The following is a 12,135-nucleotide window of genomic DNA, read 5'->3' as shown; positions in this document are numbered from 1 at the left end:
TCCAAGTGAATCACCAATTGTTGTGGCTAGCAACAAACCCCCTTTTTATTTAGTATTATCACTAATACTAAATAAATGGGAACCCTTATCCATAAAATTCAAAAAAAAATAATTGGGACTTATATTTCCTTTTTTGAATAAGTCTTACTATCATAAAACTTAGGAGAATACCCGAAAATCCAAAAAGACTTAAGTTTTATGATAAGTTCGAACAAAACTGTTTAAAAAGTGTTGCATTGCATCGCAAAAAGGTAATAGATCCTTTCCTACAAACCGAATCCTAAGATTGTGAAATCGCGATGCGAAATCACACGTTGAAGACATTCATCGCATCGCAGTTTTAACGTGCTTCAAAGTATCACTTAAAAGCGAAATACCTCAAACCGCCAATATGCGATGGAGTGTCTCGCAAATTGCATTGCGCAGAAAACACATGTTAAAAGATCGCCACACGTAGCGGATCAGTGATATTGCGAAGCAAATTGCAAAATCGCCTTATTGCAGATCTGCGAGGCTCGTTATTCGAAAAAACCTTTCCACAAACCAATGCCCAGTTATGCGCATTAATGTTAATTTAATGAGTTAGTTGGCAATCATTAATTAAATATGGTTTTGATTTGATCGAAAAGCCATTTCATGTAAGGTGATATATTTTATATGAGTTTAGCATTTAAAGCTTTCCCATCACCTTTTTCTTATCAATAATCTTGCCTCATTTGCAAATTGTAGGAGCGAAAAGCAGAGAGGTATACATAGCAGTGTTCAGAATATTATGGGAAAGAAAGGAAAGGCTCTGAGTTCTGAAGAGAACGAAATGACGCCCTTATACATAAACACCACTTGTAATAGAGATGTCGTCATTACTACTTGGGAAGGCATGCACAATCTACTCGAGGAAGAAAATCCTAGAGTAATGAAGGTTACAGCTATAGCAGACTCACGCGGGTCATCTGAGGTGTCAATTACAAAACTAGCGTGTTCATTCTTGCACCGAATAGCGGCAAGGCCCAAGATTCTTCCATACATGGACATGGTCAAATGGGTACTAGATAGCGCCAAGATAAAAAATAGACAGTTTAAGACTCAGAGCTGAGAACTCGTGGAATCATTTTTCCCATAAAATTTAAGGTTTACATTCTCTAACAAAAAACGCGCAAGAGGTAAAAAATAGCATCAGGAAAGCCCAGATCAAAAAACTGAGGCAACATCGCCAGGCAAAACCTCTTAAAATGGAAAGCCTTCTAATCGCTTAGTTACCTGTAAGCCCGGAAAATTGTAGGAAAAGGTACTAAAGGCGAAAGACAAAACCCGAACTCTAAAAACCAGTTGTATTTATCAGGGATATCTTCAAGAGGTATGTAAATTTCTACCAAATGTGCAGCATCTACAGACAAGCTGGAGAAAAAAGGCTCAAGAAAGAGCAAAGTCCATCAAAAGGTTAACCAAGTTAAACTGAGATTCTTACTGGAAGTACTTGGTTAAACCACACAGTCAGTGCATGACTCTCAAATGTCTAACTAATTCTCCCGAGCAGATGTTGGGTCCCTATAATACTAGTGATTACCCCATTACTATTGTAGTTATACCCCTTATTTATATTGTTGTGCCCCCATTGCCCCCATATTGTTATTAATGTGCCCATAGAATCCCTCTATTGTTATTTTTGTGGCTTTATATTATTATTGTTAGGTCGGCTGGATTATATTGTGACTCCTTAGACTCCTATATATAGAAATGAGGTTTTGTCATTTGTATAATCCAAGAATTGTTCATTTTATGTAATGTAAAGGAGGTTTCCCCCTCGAAGAGGCTGAATTCTAAGGCGTTGATCTATCTTTTCTATCTTTTCTTGAGCTGGTTTCATAACATTTGGTATCAGAGCTTTGGATTCTAGGGTTTCGCTGCTCCAAACAGGTCATCGTGGCATTTTCGCTATAACTTTTTTTCTGTGATGTTTCATAAGTCACAAAAAAAACCCATTTGAGAAGAAATCACGCTAAACCTTGGTTCCGAATTTCAGAGCTTTTCGCGCGATATGTTCGGAGATATGATCTGAGGAAGTTGGTCTTTTTGCAGACTCCTGAATTACACTCTAAATAGGTGACCTGGGGAAAATCGTCATAACTTTCTTTCTGAGCATCAGATTGAAATTTCGTAAGAAGGTACAGAAAGAGGACGGACTGTAGTTTTCTTTTATATATTTTTCAGAGTCAAAGGTTGAAACAGTGACACGTGGCACGTCATACAAGTTCACTCTACTGAACTGGTCTATAATCAGGTCACTGTGGGAGATTGTGCATAACTCTTTCTTGGAGAATCCAATTTGGATCAAACTAGTGGCATTGGAAAGAGGACATAGAAGGCTACTACAGGTCACAATTTCAGAACTGGATGATTCGAAATTACAGATATACATCAGATTCAATATCAGGCTTCTACAAAGTAAAAAAAGGTGTGTAGTTTTTTTTTAATTTTTGCATAAGCTTGGTTTGAAGGAATTCAAAGGGCATAGTAAAGCATTATTATCGGTAACTGATGCCCCGAGGAAAGAAAATGCAAACACCTAGTAAGGAACCTGAAAGCTCTAGCATGACTCATGAAGAAGAGGAAGAAATGCTACATGATATATCAAAATTACAAGAACAAGTGCAACAAATGTCACGCTCACAAAAGCTAACAGATGCTAAGATAAATGGCGTGGAATCTAAGATAAAGGGCATGGAAGCTAAGATGGATGATCTGAAGACAGATTTGAGGACAAATTTGAAGACAGACATGGCAGATTTGAAGACAGATTTGACAAATTTTCTACAAGAAATACTTACTAATGGTGAAAAGGTTGTAAAGGAAACTCATGATGTGAACAAAAGAAATGTTAATCCTGATTACATAGACTCTAATGTTGGATCGAAGACCCACCATATTCCAAAAATCGATATGAGGAAGTTTGATGGCAAGGATCCCGCCACATGGATATTACAAATGGAGCAGTTCTTCGATCTCAATAATGTGCAAAACACACAAAAGGTACGTATGGCAACTTTATATTTGGAACCAAATGAGTTTGTATGGTATCAATGGCTTTGCTCTCGTAAACAAATTATCACTTGGGCAATTTTTACGGAAGAATTGATAGCACATTATGAGGATACAAAAAGCAACACTTTTTTTAGCCAATTGATAAGTCTCAAACAAAAGGGTTCAATAATGGAGCACATTGAGGAGTTCCAAAAATTGAACATAAGGGTAAAAGATATTCCAGAGCAGCATAGGATTGATGTGTTCATAGGGTCTTTAAAAGATATTATCCAACATGATGTTCAACTTTGGGAACTTGATTCATTAGAGAAGGCATTCAGGTTAGCAAGAAAAATGGAAAGCAAAATTATGGCAACCAGGAAGCATACCACTCACAACTATAAAGACGGAAGTGCAGTTGCCCCTAGTCTTCCACAACCTATAAGATTGACACCACAACAATTGGAAGAAAAAAGAGCAAAAGGGCTCTGTTATAGTTGTGATAGCAAATACACTAAAGGTCATAAGTGTGCTGAGAAGAAATTATTCTACATAGATTGTGAAGAGGAAGAAGAAAAGGAGCAAGAAAGGTCAAAAGAACAGGATATGCTCCAGGAACAAAGCCTAGATGAAGAACAAATAAATCCGACCATATCTTGTAATGCATTGGCAGGAATTACCACTCCTCAAACCATCAAGATAGAAGGACAAATCAAGAAGAAAAAAGTGATAGTGTTGATTGATTCAGGAAGCACCCACAATTTTATTCATTGTAGGGTAGCAAAAGAATTGAATTGCTTCCTATATCCAGCACCAGAGTGTCAAGTGATGATTGCAAATGGAGGAACAATAAATTGCTCTGGAAAGTGCCATAATATCAAGCTATCCATGGGAGAATATGTATTGACTAGCCCAATGCTTTCCATTCCAATGGGAGGTGCTGATGTTGTACTAGGAGTCCAATGGCTACAATCCTTGGGTACAATAGCTTTTAATTTTCAAGAACTTTTCATCAAATTTTCTACGGAAGGAAAGGAAGTTGAATTAAGGGGTATTGCAGGGAAACCAGGAAAGATAATCAGCTCTAATGGCATGACAAAGCTTCTAAAAAAGGAGCAAAGGGGTGTAATTGCACAATTATGTTCACTAGATGTTTCCACATTAGAATCATCTATTTCTCCAGATCTCCAAAAAGTCCTGGACAATCATTCTAAGGTATTTGAGACTCCCAAAGGTCTCCCACCTATGCGTGATCATGATCATGCTATTCATCTGATTCCAGGAAGTGTTCCTCCAAACATCAGGCCGTACAGATATCCCTATGTCCAAAAAAGTGAAATTGAACGTATGGTTGCAGAAATGCTAGAGGCTGGTATAATTCAACCGAGTCAAAGTTCTTTCTCTGCTCCAGTAGTATTGGTGCACAAGAAGGATGGATCATGGCGCATGTGTCCGGATTATAGGGAGCTCAACAAGCTCACTATTAAAGATAAGTTCCCCATTCCTGTCATTGATGAATTACTGGATGAATTGCATGGATCAATTTACTTCACCAAGTTGGATCTTCGTTCAGGATATCATCAAATCAGAATGAAGATTGAAGACATTCCGAAAACGACATTTAGAACTCATGAGGGTCATTATGAATTTTTGGTCATGCCTTTTGGCCTTACCAATGCACCTTCAACATTTCAAGGTTTGATGAATTCAATTTTCAAACCATTCCTTAGAAAATTTGTGTTAGTATTTTTTGATGATATACTTATCTACAACAAGTCTTGGAAGGATCATGTTGAACATGTTGACAGGGTGCTACAACTATTGGAGGAGAAACAATTATATGCAAAAAGATCCAAATGTTTCTTTGGAGTCCAGGAGGTGGAATATTTGGGTCATATTGTATCTCATGAAGGAGTTAAGGTAGACCCTACCAAAATTAAAGCCATTAAGGAATGGAAAATCCCCACATCCATAAAGCATTTGCGCGGATTTCTTGGGTTGACAGGGTATTATCGCAAGTTTGTTAAGAATTATGGGAGAATAGCAGCACCTCTAACGACATTATTGAAGAAAGATGCATTTTCATGGACTCCGGAAGCAACAAAGGCCTTTGAACATCTTAAAGAGGCAATGTGCCAAGCACCGGTCTTAGCTACACCGGACTTCACAAAAACCTTTATTGTGGAATGTGATGCTTCAGGAAATTGAATTGGTGTTGTTCTAATGCAAGATGAAAGACCCATTGCTTTTGAAAGTCGTCCAATCAAGGGAAAGCTTCTAAGCAAAGTTATTTATGAGAAGGAAATGTTGGCAATACTCCATGTAGTTAAGAAATGGTGACCCTACCTAATGGGAAGACACTTCAAGGTAAAAACGGATCATGATAGCCTTAAATACTTTTTAGAACAAAGATTATCCTCTGAAGAGCAACAAAAGTGGGTCACAAAGATGTTGGGTTATGACTTTGAAATCATCTACAAAAAGGGAAGCAAAATGTGGTGGCAGATGCACTCTCAAGGAAGGATGAGGATGTGGAAGCATTGTTGTGCGCTATTTCTATCATCCAACCAGATTGGATAAATGAAGCAAGGGAGGAATGGAAGAATGACGAAGAAGTGTGGGCACTTATTCGAAAGCTACAACAAGATTCCAGTACGTCTGATACATTTAGCTGGAAAAATGATTCGTTATGGTACAAAGATCGCTTATACCTCTGTAAGAATTCCCAGCTAAAACAAAAGATTCTTATGGAATTGCACACTTCTCCCTTAGGAGGGCACTCAGGATTTTAGAAAACTTACCACAGGGTTAAGAAGGAATTTTTTTGGGATGGCCTTAAATCAGATATTCAAAATTTTGTGGCAGAATGTTTGGTTTGCCAACAAAATAAAGTTGAAACAATTAAGACACCGGGTCTATTACAACCTTTATCCATTCCAAGCCAACGTTGGGAGGAGGTATCAATGGATTTTATCACAGGTTTACCCAAGTCTGAGGGAAAGAGTGTCATCATGGTGGTAGTTGACAGACTTACCAAGTATGCACACTTTTGTGCATTATCACATCCAATTAAAGCCAGTACAGTTTCTACTGCATTTATGGAAATAATTCAAAAGCTACATGGAAACCCAAAGATTATTGTAAGTGACAGAGATCCCATTTTCACTGGAAACTTTTGGACAGAATTATTTTCTTGTCTTGGTACTCAGTTAGCTCATAGCTCATCTTATCATCCTCAATCTAATGGGCAAACTGAGATAGTAAACAAATGTTTGGAAGGATATCTTTGTTGCTTTGTATCTGATAAACAGACACAATGGGTCAAATTCTTGCCTCTGGCTGAATGGTGGTATAACACTTCCTTTCATACAGCAACAAAAATGACCCCATTTATGGCACTTTATGGGTATCAACCACCATCCATCACATCATATTTAAGAGAAAATTCTAAGGTTCAGGCAGTGGAACATCACATCGAACATCAACAACAAGTCCTCCAACTCTTAAAGGATAACCTTGTGTTGGCACAGAATAGAATGAAACAACAGGCAAATCAACATCGCAGTGAAAGAAGTTTTGATGTAGGTGATTGGGTATTCCTACGGCTACAACCATATAAGCAAATGTCCCTCAAGCAAGCTAAGAAGGATAATAAATTATCACCAAAGTATTATGGTCTGTACAAGGTGTTGCAAAAGATTGGTACTATGGCATACAAATTGGAGCTTCCTGGAGCTTCTCGATTGCACCCAGTTTTCCATGTTTCATGCTTAAAGAAGGTTATAGGCGACAAGCTCCCAGTTCAAACAATATTGCCAGAACTTGACGAGGAAGGAAAAATTATATTGGAACCGGAAGCAGTTATAGAAACAAGAACTCGACAGCTACGAAATCGATCAATTTCAGAGTACCTTATCAAGTGGAAGAACTTATCCGCTGAAGATTCCACATGGGAGGATGAGAATTTTATGTAGAAGTGTCCAGAACTACTCAAGCATTTAGGAAAACACTTTTTTGAAGGAGAGGGGCATGTTGGGTCCCTATAATACTAGTGATTACCCCATTACTATTGTAGTTATACCCCTTATTTATATTGTTGTGCCCCCATTGCCCCCATATTGTTATTAATGTGCCCATAGAATCCCTCTATTGTTATTTTTGTGGCTTTATATTATTATTGTTAGGTCGGCTGGATTATATTGTGACTCCTTAGACTCCTATATATAGAAAGGAGGTTTTGTCAGTTGTATAATCCAAGAATTGTTCATTTTATGTAATGTAAAGGAGGTTGCCCCCTCGAAGAGGCTGAATTCTAAGGCGTTGATCTATCTTTTCTATATTTTCTTGAGCTAGTTTCATAACAGAAGATGGTGCCAGCACTTGTCGATTCCGTTTTCACGGGACAATTAAAGTCAGATGTCGGCCAGCCAACTCTCCTTAAGGCGATGCTGGATGCTTGCGATTGCAAAGATCAGATACATAGATAGTTAATTTCCAGTTTTATTTTTAGATTCAGTTTTAGTTTTAGTTTTGCTTTATTTTTGATTGAAGTGAGGACGGTCATTTAAACCACCTTCTATATTCTTGTAATAAACTATTTTTAGATTTAGCTAGTAGTATTTAAACCCTTTTCATGAATTTAGAGAAGGGTCCTGAAATTTATCAAAAACTTGTCCTCGGAACATGCACTTCTGCACCCTCCGAGGAGGTTTTGATGAATGAATGGAACAATATTTATTGATATCTGTGTTTAATATCTGCTACTGAAATTGCACTTTTGTACTCTTAGTAGATGTTGAATTAAGAAGAGATAAATCATTATTGTTGGAGCTCATGAGTAGAACTCGTTATAAATGGTACTTTTATCTCTTAACAATTTCTGCTTATGCGTTATGGTGATATTTATGTTCAGTTATTTATGTATGAATGTTTGAATGCTTGAGTTATCATTTGGCACTTTTTTACGGTGATAGCCATTTATTTTTGCTTAATATATGAGTGACTTATTATGCGATATGTTTTTCACAACTGTTTGGCTAACTTTTTATACGAAACATTTCATATTTATTGTGGCAATTGAATGATCTTTATTACCAATTTCTGTAGAAACTATTTTAGATCGCATAATTTAAAGATTAAATCCCGGGGTAGTTTTAGAATTAGATATTTTTGTTTATTAGAATATAATTGCATGTTGTTAAATTATACTAGAATAAAAGCATTTTACTTAGAAGTTATTAGGAAGGAAATATCAATTCTCAACACACACACATAAATTGGGAAATTGGTCCCATATCCCTAGTCGGACCCACTACACCAAACGGAAAAGGAGCTGCTAACCAAGGTCTGGACCGAGTAGGTATCCTCCTTGTTGTAGACTCGATTTTCGGGGCTTCAACAATACCCTAGAGGGATCTTTGGAGTTTGGTCTAAAGAAAGCAAGTGATAGTACTTATAACAAAGTTAACAAAGGTAGTGTTTTTTTTTGAAGCACTATGGTAGTAGAGGATAATGGCTGGAGCAACAAAAGAAAAGATTGTGTGATGGTGGATAATGAAGGTAAAATTGTGTCAATGGAAACTATGTGAGTGTTCTAGAATAAACTCAAGATCATATTGTAATATAAGTTACACATTCAGTTTGTAAGCAAGTCTATAATGTCATGTTTGACTTGGTGTAGTGGTCATAGATAATGTATGTATTTGGTATCTCCATGAGTGGAGCTTTCCATTGAAAGTACCTAAGTTAGTCGTGATGTAAGCCTGATGAGGCATGCATGCACTCGTGTCGTTCATGGTAAATTTGTAAACCATTTTGTAATTGTAGGTTTATGGTAAGTCAAAATCACTTGGTGTGACATGACGAAGTTTGTGAGAGTCTGGAAACATCTAGATAGGGATTCTTGTAGAGTGTTGTAGTTCCTTAGAGTGTGATGCAAGAGAATTAAGAGCATGATTGATGGTAAGCTAACAAACCCCAAAATATGGTTGAGGGCAAGTCGAGAAAATATAGAGTATGGTTACGAGTGAACCAAGAAAACCTAGAATGATGATGATTGCGATGTACGGGGAGTTAAAGGTACAAGTATAGATAAGAAAATATGATGGTTGAATGAACCATGTAAAAAAAGGACATCTTAGTAGATTGATAGTCACAACAAGTAGTGGGCCATGTATTGTGGTGGATGGTTGTTTCTTTATATGGACATCAACATTTTTGGTCATGATTGTAAATGATAGGTTGGACCACAAATAGACTTAGCTGATCAAGATTAAGAAAGTAGTCATTAAGGAGGAGTGTTAAAGAGTACAAATTCTACTTTTCTTAGATGTGATGCTTTCTAAGTAAAGAAATTTTTTCCTAGTATTTAGGAGCTTGTTGGATCTAGTTAGGTTAAGAGATATTCTACATTAACTAGATTCTTATATTGGTGTGAGGTTGAGATATTTTCTCAACTAGTTTATTCTGTGTTCAAAGATAGTTTCTCTATCTAAAGAAAGCATTCATGTATTTATTTTGTAACAATATTTGATTAATGAAAGTTTGCTTATGAGATATTAATTAAAATGCTATCTTAAAGTTTGATTCTAAAATTAAATGTGAATGTATTTAACTAGTTAGAGGTTAAGCTTCCCGCTAAGTTTTTTAAGGATGTGACTTTTAAGATTCAAATTCACAACTTTTTATTAGAAAAATGTTTTTATGAAGGTGACAAGGAGGGGATTTTGTGGGGATAATTCACTTATAACTCATATTTTGATGTTTTACTGATTTAGTGCTCCACTATAACAACTTTATCACACTAGGTTTCAAGTCACCTTTCGACATAAAAATTTGATTTTATAACTCGATCCTAAAATTAAATGTGAATATATTTAATTAGTTGAAACATGAAATTCACAGTAAAGTTTTTTAAGGAGGTCAATTTTAAAGATTCAAATTTGCAACTTGGCTTTTAGGAAAATGTTTTCATGAAGGTGACAAGGAGAGGATTTTGTGTAAACAATTCACTTATAACTCCTCTTTTGAAGATTGAGTAAAGTTACAATTATCTTTCGTCATTGCTTGTTTATTTAATGACCCAAGAGGTTGGAGGTGTAAGAGAAGATATGGAATGAGATATTTTGCCTCCACATGGGGAAGAAGTCATGATGGTGTTAGTGTTGGAATCTTCATCCCTCCATCAGTGATCAAAATTCTCTTGTTGCATTACGTTTTAGGTGTCTCATCTGATCAGCTGCATTCCGTTAGGGTCATGGATCATCTGATGGCAGTGGCATATTATAAATTTTCCCTCATGATTTTTACCTAGTGGCCCATTTTCATACATTCAGGTCATTTACAGTCATTTTTTATCTTTACATCTGCAAAAGCCATTTTTAGGGTTTTAGGTCTCATTAGGTCTAGGGTTTTGTCATAAAAATCTTGAAAAAGCTCAATAATGGTCAACAGGCATATGAGAAGGTCAAATAAAGTCTGAGCATCAAAAATTTCAATAATCACATGCTCGGTGATTAATTTTTCCTCAAAACCCTGTTTTGAGGAAAAACAAAGTTTTCTATGTTTTATGTATAAAATTTTATGTATTTCATTTTTCCTATATGTAATAATTCTGAGATGTAGCTCTGGTCACCTTGCCAAGCTCCTGCACTCTAGCTCCTACAGAAAAAGTCAAAATTTCAAAGCATTAGTCCATCAAAAGACAAAAAACAAGCCAAACTACCAAAACAGAGTTTTAAAGAACAAGTGAAAAACAAACATTAGAAAGTGTTTTTAAGTGAAAAATTAAAGTTCTGGGTATATAAAGTATTTTTCATGTTGAATAATTTCATTTGTGTCCAAAGAGTGAAAGAGAACAAGAGTAAAGTCGTTTTTGAGGCGAAGAAGGCAATTTGCAGCAAAACCTAGCAGTCACACTGAGTGCGGCGCACCTGGGTTGAGGCGCGGCACACCTGGTTGGCGCGGCGCATAGAGCGCAGGTTTAACATTGAAAACTTAACGGGCGCGGTGCACCTGCCTTCCTAGCTTGAACTTCACTCAAATCGCCTCCTCCAAGCTCCAAATCGTGCAAACCTCATTTCACAAGTGAGTTTAACAATCCTAAATGCCATTTCGAGAGTTTTCATTAGCTTTCATGGTGTTTCAATAGGTGAAAAATAAAACCCTAGTTCCTTGCACAGTGATATTGAAAATCTGCCTAGGGTTTGCAAAATTATCATTTTTGCTGTCCTATTCCCCTGCACCATTTTCATTCTCCTCTTCACTACATTTCCCTCATTTCCTTTTCCCTCCCCTTTCTCATTCACACTCATTCATTCCTTTATCCCCAAACTAAAAACCCTAATACCTAATCCCTACTATCCCAAACCCTAATCTATATACCCTAACCCTATCACTTGCCAAAAAACCCTACAGTCAGCAACAAACTCCCACATTCGCAGTCCCCACTCATCAAATCCCTTTTATTGAACAACAAACAATTATTGTTCATATAAAATCTCTTCATACTCATCAAAGAACATCAAACAATGGCAAACATGGAGATAGATTCATCTTATGACATAAATGAGGAAACAGTAAGTGATTCCTCCCAAGAAATTCATGCACCAAGGAAGCCTCACAAGGGAGGAAAACACATCCGGGAGGAGCCCACTACACTTACTGAGCTATTGGATTGTCCTATTGCTGTAGCATGTTTCAAACATCAGTCTTGCTACTAGTTTTGTGAGATGGTGGAAAGAGTCAAATACCACCATGAGCTTGCCAAACTTTTTGTGCTCCATCTTCACAATGGCCAGGTCAATTTGGCAGGTGTGACATTCACTTTAACACCTGAGACTATAGCTGAAGCAACAAGTATTCCAAATGTGGGTGAACAGTGGAACAAGGGACAGCTAGGGGACATAGATCATTATGAGCCTTATATCAAGGTTGTCCTTTAGAAGCATAACAGTAGGGTCTTCCCTTTCAAATACCTACAGGACACATATGCTCCCCATATGAAACTTATAATCAAATATTTCAGCTGTGAAGGTAGATTTTCTCGCCTATACACCTATCATGTCAGATTATTGATGCATTTTACTAGAGTGAGGATGATGGACATCACCTATTTCA

The sequence above is a fragment of the Pinus tabuliformis genome, chromosome 3_2, assembly GCF_031772625.1.
Source record: "Pinus tabuliformis cultivar Carrire ecotype Pingquan chromosome 3_2, CPIR1, whole genome shotgun sequence".
Classification (NCBI taxonomy): domain Eukaryota; kingdom Viridiplantae; phylum Streptophyta; class Pinopsida; order Pinales; family Pinaceae; genus Pinus; species Pinus tabuliformis.
This window is presented reverse-complemented; position numbering follows the sequence as displayed.